Source organism: Pantherophis guttatus, chromosome 3 (genome assembly GCF_059756535.1).
Source record: "Pantherophis guttatus breed Tessera chromosome 3, ASM5975653v1, whole genome shotgun sequence".
Classification (NCBI taxonomy): Eukaryota; Metazoa; Chordata; class Lepidosauria; order Squamata; family Colubridae; genus Pantherophis; species Pantherophis guttatus.
In genome coordinates this window covers 132366566-132379046 of record NC_142065.1, presented here as the reverse complement: position 1 = coordinate 132379046, position 12481 = coordinate 132366566, and positions in this window count along the sequence as shown.

Genomic DNA, 12481 nt, shown 5'->3' with positions numbered 1-12481 from the left:
CGATTGCAGTCTTAATCCAAAACTATCAGAGATTTGTGGGGAAAGTGGTTTCCCACAGCCAAGCACTCAAATCCACTACTATGTTTAGATATTTGCATAACACCAATGCCTTGATGATAAGTGTTGCTGGAATTTGTATTGGCAGATAAAGCATCATCATTGATGTGGCCCAATGTTGAGCCTTTTTTTCCCCCAGCACACATATGAAATTTTGGTTTACACCTGTTCACATTCTGTGATCTCTCCTCCTCTGAGAATTTCACTTGAGAGGAAGGTTATAGGGCAGAGCAGCGTTTTAATTCATTTTTTTTAATGTTCAGAGCAGGGGTGAAATGCTCCTGGTTCGGACCGGATCACCCGATCTGGTAGTGATGGAGGCGGGTGGTTCGGAGAACCGGTAGCAAAAATCCCTGCCCCCTCCCCATGCCCAGCTGACCTGCACAATCATCAGAGGCTTTTTAAAAAAAAATTAAAAAAAATTAAAAAAATAAAATTTTACAACCTCTTCGGCCAAAAAAATGCTTTTAAAAGCTAAAAAAAAAAGCCTCTGATGATCGTGCGGCTCAGCTGGGATCTTCAAATGCTTTTAAAAGCCTCTGATGATCCAAGCTGAGTTGCCTGATCGGCAGAGGCTTTTTTTCTTTTAAATGCCTCTGATGATCCAAGCTGAGTTGCCTGATCGGCAGAGGCTTTTAAAAGAAAAAAAGCCTCTGCCGATCAGGCAACTCAGCTCGGATCGTCAGAGCCTTTTGAAAGCATTTTTTTACAACCTCTTCCCCAAAGAGGTTATAGAAAAAATGGTTTCAAAAGTAAAAAAAAAAAATGGCCATGCCCACCCAGTCGCATTACCCCCCACCAAGCCATGCCCACAGAACCGGTAGTAACAAATTTTAGATTTCACCACTGAGAAGAGTCCTCTTACCTGTACTGTTCTTCATGGGAGGGAAAGATAAACAGTTCTCATTAATTTGAAAATTGGAGAGAAAGTAACTCTGTCTACTTTCCAAGGGAAGACTTGATTGATTATGTGCCATCAAGTTGGTCTTGTCTCTTAATGACCGCATACATAGACTTTCTACATCACAGTCTTTCTCTAACCTGATCCTTCAGAACTTCCAATGGTGCACCAATCACTACACTAACCGAATTCCATCTACCTTGCTTCTGGGTTGCCCTCTTCTCTTTCTTTCCATCTTTTCTACCACTAGAAAGGGAAGACTCAAGGCCATATAATAGCTGAATGACTTGAGCTTGATTTTTTGCACACAATATACAGTATTGTAAGTGAGCAGCCTATTAGTGAGGGATGTGGAAGGCTCTATCCTTTCATGGTGTTATAGTTTTCTAAAATGCAATTACTGCTCAGTAGGTGCATGACAATCAGTACAGTGCAATATCTTCTGTGTTTATAATATCAGCATGACGCATGTGCCTTGTAACTGTCAAAGGAGTAGGAGGTGCTAAAAAAAAATCTGTGTGGTTTCAGAGACTGCAGGCTTCAGTTGCTGCTGGGCTTGTTACTTATTTTGCATATTTGAGTCTGATTTTCTGTCTACAAACATAACACAGTTAAAACCGCTGTTCTAATATTCCTGCCTGTTTGATGTAAGCCTTTAATGAATGAAATAAATCATTTCCTTCCCACCAATCTCTTGTGGCAAACAGAGATGAGATTTTTTTTTCCATTTTGCCCTTCAAACTTGCTAATTCATGACCTGTTCTTATCAAACAACCTAATCTCATTAATTGCAGAATTCTGCCGTTTTACAATGCAGGCATAGAATTCCCTGGTTCATTTTGCCTTCTTATTTTAATGGCACCCTCTTAGTGGGTCATAAATAGGAGAGATATTTCAATTAATTTGAAACTAACGGAATTCAGTAATGGACAGGATCCACAACTTCTTCAAAGGCCTAGCTAAATCATGAAATAAGCAAAAAATCTTACAGAGAAAATGATATCAGGGGATGAGTATTTAAGGAAATTTTCAAAGGAAAACAGTAGTTTTGAAGCAGAGCAAGGTCATCTCGGTCCTGCGCTTAAGGAGTGGTAAGTGGCCTGTTGTGGCAAAGAACAAACAGAAATTGTGAATCTGTCCAGAGGGCAATTTAAGTTTCAGGTAGACACAGATTTGAACCTGTAGCCTTCCTAGTAGCAAACTGAATTGAAATAAGGCTTTGGAAGTTCAATTCAATTATTCGAATTGAAGGTGGATATGCGTGGGTCCAAGAAATTGTAAATACACTATTTTCAAACTGCCCATATCCAATTTCAAAGACCTGTAACTTTAAAAATAAAGTTTTATTTATTGAATAGCAAATAATATAAGTGGAATATTATCATATCTGAACAATTAGGGGGCATGTAGTTTAGTACAAAAGCTAATTTGGTACAGTGGTTAAGGCATTAGGTTAGAAACCAGGATATTTGAGTTCTAGTTCCATTCCAGATACAAAGACAACTGGCCCATCTGAGGCCAGTTACTCTCTCAGCCCTAAGAAGCAGACAAATCACTTCTGAAAAACCTTGCCAAGAAAACTGCAGGCACTAACCCCAGGTAGTTATCAAGAGTCAAAAACTGTCAAGGTAATACACAGAGAGGGGAGAGAGAGAGAGAGCTTAGTACAGTCAAAGTTTTATAATATGCTCCATTTCATTATTTAATTTTCAGTATAAAGCATTTTAAGCTAAATATTATTAAAGGCCTATGTAAATGCAACAAACACAAATACAAATCAAGCTGTAACTCTCTAAGGAAGGATTTGATTTCTGTAAAACAATTATTTAATACATTTATTACTTCAAGGTTCCATTGCAAGCTTAACTGATTAAGTCTGCAATTAAAGTTTGTTTGAATAATCTGCCAGGGTAGCAGTATAAAATAGTTTAAAAATAAATAAAAACTGATAATGCTGATGACACTAAAATTCAATCAGTTCAAGCTGATAGGATTTTGATCAATTTTGTCATGCTGCTGGACTAGGCAGAGTGGCTAGAAGTCTGAGGTACTATATTCCCTCAAGGATTGTGTTTCATACCTCATGAAAATGGCAGATTTAAGAAGCCAGGTCTTTAAGAACTCTTGGTTCAGTGGAAACACGGCCTCTTCCCCATAGATGATAAAGGGTGAATCAGTCATAAATTGAATAGGAAATGACAGGAGCAAGTGCTGAGCTGGTAAAAATGTGTTCCATTTGGCACAGTTTGTGGGCTCAAATTCTTGTTAGAAGTTGAATGGTTTTGTTTCTTCAGCAAGTCTGTTTTCTTGAGGAAAAAAAGAAGTAGCTATTTTTGCATACTTCACTGGCAGAGCTAATAAATAAGGCAATCAAACTCTCTTTCCAAATGACCTTCCCCATTGCAGTCTGAAGTGGTATAGTGTCTACATATATATCTTATGTGTCAGTGTAGATTCCCAGAATTTTCAGGATGCTGAAAATTTTCACTGTCTCTGGGATGCTTAAAAACACCGAGCTTGGGCAGTAAGCACCCATGTGAACATAGCACTATTGAACTAGATGCATCCTGTGCCAGTAGATAAATATTTTGCAAATGTTTTCAAAGGCTTTCAACATAACCCACATAGCGTTGGGATGTGTTACCATCAGCAGCAGGCTCAAACAGTCCATTCTTTCTGCCAAACATAGGACAATATAGGGAAATAACATGCTAGAGTTTCTGGTGCAATTGTCAACATGGAGCAGCAGTTCCAAACTTCAATGCCCCTTATACATAGCCCTCAAATTTTCTAGCATGAGCATTACAATGTGGTGGAACTTCTTTGGTTATGGATCCCTCAGTGGATGGTAAAGCATAGTGTGACACTCATTTATTCCAACCCCTTGACACTGTTCCTGGATTTATGTTCATAAGTGACCCATCTAAAAGAGCACAGGTGCAGAGGAGGGATTGCATTAAGCAGGAGCATCAGGAAAACTTTCCCTGCTTCACTGTGCAATCAAATGTTAGTGCCTGTCACCTGTTAGTCAGGCAACATGTCAGTTGGCTAAATTCACAGCTCCTACAATCATCCAATCCAAATCCAAAATGTACTAAGGAGAGTGGTTGGTGGTTGTTTTTCTCACTAACAGATGTATGTGATGGCACAGAATATGACGCCAAGAGGAATGCATGAATTGTTTTCTTGAACTTGGCCAGTATTACATCAGTAAGAACAGCACCATTCTCTAGCCTTGTAATTGTGACATATAAGGTCAACAATGGGAGCATCCCAATTTATGACAGCCTAATTTTCTACAAGTGTAAGAGTGGACTGGTGGATGAATTTAATGCAGCCATCTGGATGAACCTAAACTGTAAGTAGTGTTGCCCATCCATTTTAACTAAAATATCAATACAACAAATTTGGAAGTTCCTGCATCATAAAAATGTCCAAAGAACATCAAGGGAAACAAAAAGAGATTTAGAGAGACTGGTGCTATGTATATTAAATTCGCTCAAGCCACTCAGCCACACCTTAAATCTCGAGATGGGCAGCAAATAAATTTGATAAATAAATAAATGAATAAAAACAAACAAATTCTAGGGGGACCAATAGATATTAGAAAAAGTATAAATTGAATCCTGGACTACAATTGGGACCAGAAACTTGCTCATTGAGTCATTAATCAAAATATCCATGGGGCTGTTTTGCAAAGGTCGATGGATGTGAATGTATTTATGCTGAAAAACAGAGGGATCCCTGATCTCATCCCACCAGTCCAGAGGTGGATTTCAGCAGGTTCTGACCAGTTCTGTAGAACCAGTAGCGGAAATTTTGAGTAGTTTGGAGAACCAGTAAATACCACCTCTGACTGGCCTCGCCCCCCCCCATCTATTCTCTGCCTCCCGAGTCCCAGCTGATTGAGAGGAAATGGGGATTTTGCAGTGTCCTTCCCCTGGAGTGGGGAGGGAATGGAGATTTTACAGTATCTTTCCCCTGGAGTGAGGTGGAAATGGAGATTTTACAGTATCCTTCCCCTGCCATGCCCACCAAGCCACACTCACCAAGCCATACCACACTGACCAAGCCATGCCACAGAACTGGTAGTAAATTTTGAAACCTACCACTGCACCGCTCCTAGTAATACTGGTATAATCTGTCAAATAGTATAATTTTTAATACGGAGCAAGAGACAACTCTTTTGGGGGGATGGGGGTAGAGATTGGCCTCACCTGGAAATAGTGAAAGTGGCCATAGGAAATGTTAATTTGAATTCCATTTCATATACCTTATTTTAAAAATCTTCCTTCCATCGTAAAGAACAAATGCAAAGCTCTGTTCCATAAATATACTGTATAAATATAGTTAATATAACTTTGTTCCCAGTAACGCACTCAGTAATATTTCTCTTTAAACAATGCAATTGGCTAAGAACTGTTGGGTAAAAGACACACAGTTCTAGCTTCTTAAATGGGGCACTTCCAATCTAGAAATAGGATTTTTGAGGAATTGCATTGTTATTTGCTTTCCACAACACATCACAGATTTTTTTTTCCTTCCCAGACAGTTATCAGATTCACTTAATACTTTACTCTTTACTCTAGATATAAAATATCTAGTCTCTTAATACAACAGCTATTTATTACACAGGTCTCATAAGTATGAAGAAGGAAAGTCGATACCACACTTCTAAAATCTGTGCCTGCCAAACACTGAACTGTGCTATTCCACCTGTGGTTTCCTCTTTAGTCTTTCCTTTCGCAAGATAGGTTCCTGCCCCAATACATCTTTCAATTTATCCATTAGATGAAGGTAATACTTTCTGATAATAATACCGGGATAGAACATTGGTCTTTCTTGATCTTCATCAAATGTTTATCCCCATCCTCCACTGAATAGTTTAAAGCCTGGATAATCAATACAGTGATTTCCTTCGTGCCTGCCAAGCTTCCCCACTGTATCATTTATCTGTCTCTCTCTCTGTGTCTCTCTCTGTCTCTCTCTCTCATCTATCTATCTATCTATCTATCTATCTATCTATCTATCATCTATCTATCTATCTATCTATCTATCTATCTATCTATCTATCTATCTATCTATCCATCCATCCATCCATCTATCATCTATCTCTTTGAGGCTGCCCAACTCCTTGATGATCTGGCCAGTTTATAAAGAACAGAATACAATACAATACATACAATATACAATATAAAAAAGGCAGAACTGCCTGGAAAAACACTATTCCAATCATAAAGAAACTGTAACTAAAAGGATTTCACAATTATCTTAATTCCAGGGCCTGGAAAAACAGATTTTGTTAACAATTGGAGGCTTGCTACTAATACTAGTCTCATTTCACCATTAGTGCATAAATGCCCAGTGCGCACAGGACAATTCTGCACCTTGCTGCTCTTAGATACTAACCCTACTACAACATATAATGTTGCCTGGTGCTGCACAGCACTGTTTTAAATCCATCAGATGATGATCTGTGCCATAAAGTGGTCTTAATGAGGATCTAGTTCATCGTTCTAGAGTGTGCTGTATTGTGAGAGATTTGGTCTGCCATATGTTGCCCTTTATGCTCCCCTTTATCCCCATTTTATATTTCTTTTAGATTTCTGCTGTTATATATAATTTTGTTTTATATTTTTTAGCTTTTCATTTTTTTCATTTTAGTCTTTGATGTACTTTTATTCTTTTTATTTACCCTTCCTTCTTTATGCTAATTTTTGACCATAATAAAGATTTGATTGATTGAAGTTGAAAGTTGCTCTTACTCCCAAAGGTAAAAATGTCCCTCTTCAGCACAGCAGGTTCCCAATACAATCATACTTTGCTATGACTATACATAAGGTACAAGGCAAACAATTCAGAATGTGATGATTTATCTGGAGAAATCCAGAGAAATGGTCAACTGTGGGAAAAGAAATAAGAACATTAGGGTGTTCTTGAAGGATGGCAGATCAACATTCAGAAATGTTGCCATCAGAAGTATCCTTTATTAATCAAAGAGGAGCTGTATTTCTCTTGCTACACCTCTTTCTTCTTTAATAGGTAAAGGTAAAGGTTCCCCATGCACATATCTGCTAATCATTCCCGACTCTAAGGGATGGTGCTCATCTCCATTTCTAAGCGCTGTCCAAAGATGTCTCCATGGTCATGTGGCTGGCATGACTAAATGCCAAAGGTGCAATGAACACTGTTACCTTCCCACCAAAGGTGGTGTTGTGGTCTGCCAACAGCCTGCAGAGTTGGCAGCAGAGTTGGACAGCGATGAGGCTGAGGAAGAACATGGGCCAGTCCTGGAGGCTGGGGAAGGCCTGGATGAGGGCTCTGCATCAGAGGCAGAGATGGGGCCAGGGCCATCGGGGAATGAGGTGCAGACTCCAGAGCCTCCAGAGACTGATAGGAGTGAGGCAGAGGAACTGGAGGAGCCTGTTCCTAATGCACGCATAAGAAGAACTGCCAGAAGGCAAGAGCAGCTCAGTCAAAGAGGACAACTCAGGAGTAGGGCCAAGAGATGATTGGCCCCTCCCATAAGGCTTAAAACAGACCAGCAATGGCGTTTGAGCTTTGCCAACGTTGGTAGCTTCGTCTTCCTCTTAGTCTACGTCTTGTATTTATTTTTGTATCTGTGACTTCTGAACATTTGCCAAGAAAAGCCTTTGGCAGTTTGCCTAATTGGACCAAGGTTTGCGATAGGACTGAGGAATTTGTGTTGGAGGAATTTGTTTTAATTTAGTTGAATGACGCTGGGAATGAAGTAATTCTCAGCTGTTCTAATAAAGTTTGTTTGTTTTTTCACTGACTGATTTTCCTACTACTTACTTGGGCCTGGGTCACAACAGATGGTCACTATTTTTCTACTTGCATTTTTTTACATGCTTTCAAACCGCTAGGTTGGCAGAAGCTAGGACAAGTAACAGATGCTCACCCCATTATGCAGCACTAGGGATTTGAACCGCTGAACTGCGGACCTTTTTATCGACAAGCTCAGCGTCTTAGCCACTGAGCCACCACGTCCCTTACTTTAATATTTTTCTTTAATAAACTACTGTTATTTTTTAAAATTTTGAAAGTGATAGGAATGCCATTCAGGAAAGTTTAATGTTCATTCTGGTCACATCAGACTGTGCTACCTTTTTCTCAAAGGATGACCCAATGGATCACAGGGTTGTCTAATTTGTTATAACAAGGTACAGTATTACAGCACTATAGAATGTCTTGATTGGTCATGTGAGATTCAATTAAAACACAAATCAGTTTTGTTTAATATTTAAGCACATTCAGGATACCTTAAGACTATGGTGGGAATCCAAAAACATGACGAGACACAGAGAGTCACATTCATTTAAACAAGCACAGGGATTTCTGTGTGATCAGAGGTTTTTCTTTCTTTATCCTGTCAGAAATATTGTTCTATACACAGTAGGGGACTACATTAAAATGAATATTGATATAGACTTCCATGTGTGCATTGCAACCTCTCACTATATACTGGATTGCTATTCTGGAAATTCAAATCCACTATATTCTATCACCATATTTGTCCCAGCCAGATAGAGATGCTTTGATCATAAGATGTTCTTGGTGGACTGTGCCCTGCAAGTTCTCCTTATTCCCGTGTCTCTTTATCTGCATACATGGATGTGTGTCAGTGTTAATATTTTGCAAATTTATTTTAAATTGAATTCAATAGAAGAGTGAAAATGCCTCATATGCAAAAATAACAACACTGAAATAAAAACACACCTTTAAGCCTGTGCCTACAACAGAACTGGAAATTAATCTGATAGTTTTTACCTTAAGCTCCTATGGATATTTAGAAATTTTTTCTAGCAGTAAACAACTTTAAATTAGATTGAATAAAAAGCAAAACATAAACTAATATCTTTTGCTTTCCAATATATGTGGAAAAACATGTTAAAGTTTTATTTTACACAGATAGAATAAAAGGAAATTTTAAAAAATATTCTACCAAAATATCAGATCAGGTTAAAAAATCAATAATGAACTTTAAGAATTGTGTACAGTTAGTATGATTATCCCCCATGTATTTGGTACTTCCATCTTTTTTTATTCAATGAGAAATTATAATTTCCAGGAAACATTGGGAAGGATTTAGGAATGGACCCTGTTTTCATAATATATAGACAGCCCTCCACTTCCAATTTTGAAAGTATCTGTTTTTACTTGGCCTTTAAAAAAAATAGGATAAAGATCCATTTTCTCCTCCCTAGGTATTAAATTGGATGAGCTAGATCTTCTGCCAGTGAAGTGATTCCATCATCAAAAACAGGAGGTTTTTCATTAGAGGAACAGGGCTAGGAGTAAGCATCAATAATCCTCTTTCTCCCTGTATACCTCTCTTTTAAAGTGGGTTTTATGAGGCACTAGAGATGCAGGAGTGGAAGGATTAACTGATTGCTTTCACATCCTTTTTCCCTTTTAGGATTAAAATCAAGGAGTGGGGTGGAAGAGATATGTGCACTTGACCAGTATTTTTTTCTCCCAGTCATATGACTAGGTAACCATTGTGAATGCACTAGGTCCATGGAAGGGGTGAGTTCTACTTACCTTTACTACCGGTTCGCAACAGGGCAGCACATGCGCGCTCACTTTGCTTGTGCGCACGCTCTTCTGTGCATGCGCGGGGTCAGTGGGTGGAGCCTCGTGCTGGTTTTATTACCAGTTCTATAGAACCAGTGCAAACTGGGGGCAACCCACCACTGGTCCATGGGGTCATTGAAGGAGCAATATGTTGTGTTCAGGGTTCAAAGCAGGTTTCAGCAGGTTCTGACCAGTTCTGGAGAACTGGTAGCAGAAATCTTGAATAGTTTGGAGAATTGGTAGTAAAAATTCTTACTGGCCCCGCCCCCATCTGTTCTCTGCCTCCCGAGTCCCAGCTGATTGGGGATTTTGCAGTAACCTTCCCCTGGAGTGGGGAGGGAATGGAGATTTTACCTGCCACACCTACCAAGCCACACACAGAGAACTGGTAGTAAAAAAAAAATTGAAACCCACCATTCAGAGGAATTTGTTATAAGTCTGTCTATCTGTCCTTCATGTCTATCTGGCTTTCCTGAAGTAAGGATGAACTAGCACAGCTTGTGCATCACCTCTGATGGTGGGCAATAAATCTCTGCCAGAGCAGAGTCCAAATGATGGCAGAGCAGTTTTTAATACATCAGTGAAATAATCTATTTAAAAGAGACTGAACTCTAAGTCCTCTTTTTTTGGTCTAATACAACTGCAAAACAACAAATTGCCACATGGTATGCCTGAAGAAGGTGGGATCTGACTCACCCAGAGTGGAACTGTTGTTGCAATACAAAGCACACCTGTTTTCACAGCTAGCCAGAATGAAATAGAGGCAGTAGCATTGCTTGGTCAGTCTCAGCATTTTTATCACTCTGACTGTTTCCAAGCTCATTTTCCAGCTGTCACCGGTTGTCAGTGACCATGGACTCAAACAAAAAATACTTATAAAAAGGCACATTTAGTATGGCAGGTGAAAGCTGCTGAGATGTGACCATAGAGGATAAATTAAAGCAGTGACACATGCAGCATAATGCTTGTCTAAGTTCAATATGAAAATTAACTTCAGTGGATATAATATCAAGCATAAAGGGTAGCATTTTTGTTGTTGTTAAATGTATACATTTAAGGTGCTTTTTCCCTTGGGGGTCAAGGCAATTATCTGAGGATCTTCCTTGATTTTATTCCCCAACAAAAGATAGGTTGTTTGGCCCAAAGTTTACCAGTAAATTTCCATGCCTGTCTTAAACCAATCCCCTAAACTAAATCCCCTGAAGTTGTTACCTAGCCTGGTAATGAAGCATTCGAAAATCAACCCACAAGCTCACAGAATGAACCTTCACCCTTAAACCTATCTACCCCCTACTTCAGCAACTTTCATATACAGTAGATGCCTTAAAAATGTAAAAATGTATTTTTTTTGGGGTGGGGGGAAGCATTTTCTAATTTATACAATTTTGTACAGTCTACCCTTCTGCTGTCTTTTTTTTCTCCATGATAAAAACAAATGCATTCTTCATCTCTTCAGGTCATACTGACCCTTGAGTTTCCTTCTCAAGGTTAGAAAATTTCATTTTTAATTCTGAAACCAGCAAGATTGTTACAAATCATTCATCCCAATGGTACACACACACAAAGCATGCAGCATTATTGTAGACAATAATTAATAGACTTTAAACTGTTAAAAGCTCCTGAGAGAAAGAAAGAGCAGTTCTCGGATGCTGTAGAGGAGAAAACAAAAGAATAATGACTGTTACAGGATTATCCCAAAAGACTCAATTTGAACATTAACCTCATGATCAGAATCAAGTGACAACAGATAGGAAGCAATACATTACTGCTACATTAAAGGTAAAGGTTCCCCTCGCACATATGTGCTAGTTGTTCCCAACTCTAGGGGATGGTGCTCATCTCCATTTCAAAGCCAAAGAGCCAGCATTGTCCGAAGACATCTCCGTGGTCATGTGGCTGGCATGACTAAACACCAAAGGCGCATGAAACGCTGTTACCTTCCCACCAAAGATGGTCCCTATTTTTCTACTTGCATTTTGTCCTTTGCTTTGCTTTCGAACTGCTAGGTTGACAGAAGCTGGGACAAGTAACAGGAGCTCATCCCGTTATGTGGCACTAGGGATTTGAACCGCTGAACTGCTGACCTTTCGATCAACAAGCTCAGCATTTTAGCCACTGAGCCACCGCATCCCTTTGACTGCTACATTATGTACAGTGGTGGGTTGCCCCAGGTTCACACTGGTTCTATAGAACCGGTACTAAAACCAGCGGGAAGCCCTGTCCACCAACCCCAACATCACCAAAATGCTTCTGCGCATGCACAGAAGAGCGCGCAGCCCCACTGTGAACCGGTAGTAAAGGTAAGTAGAATCCACCCCTGATTATATACCATCAGTTAGGATATTGTGAATACTGCTGAATTACCTCTTCTAAAATTCTTAATATTGCATTGCCATCTAAGGCTGTTTAGATTTTATAATTCAACAGAGAACCATATCCCTAAGAGAACCATATCCCTGAAAAGACATGGACAATTACCTGTCCTGGCATTCAGTTTACATTTCAACAGAATTAGCACCATTTTTTTAAAGCTCACCTTTCAATCTTGTCATTTAACAGAAACTTAACCAGTAAATAGCATTAGCACTTAGACCTATATACACTTCATAGTGCTCTCTAAGTGATTTACAGATATCAGCATGTTGCCTCCAACAATCTGGATCCTCATTTTACTGACCTCGGAAGGACAGAAGACTGAGTCAAACTTGAACCAATCAGGATTGAACTCCTGGCAATGTGCAGAGTTAGCTTGCAGTAATGCATTCTAACCACTGCACTACCATGGCTCCTAAATTTTAGCAATTGAGTCTGCTTAATTGATTATTTTTAATCTATTACATTTTTTCTAGAAAACAATAAGATCTTAACTGAAGTAGAATCTTATAGCCCCCTTTCCCCATCATTTCTTGCCAATGATGTACCTGC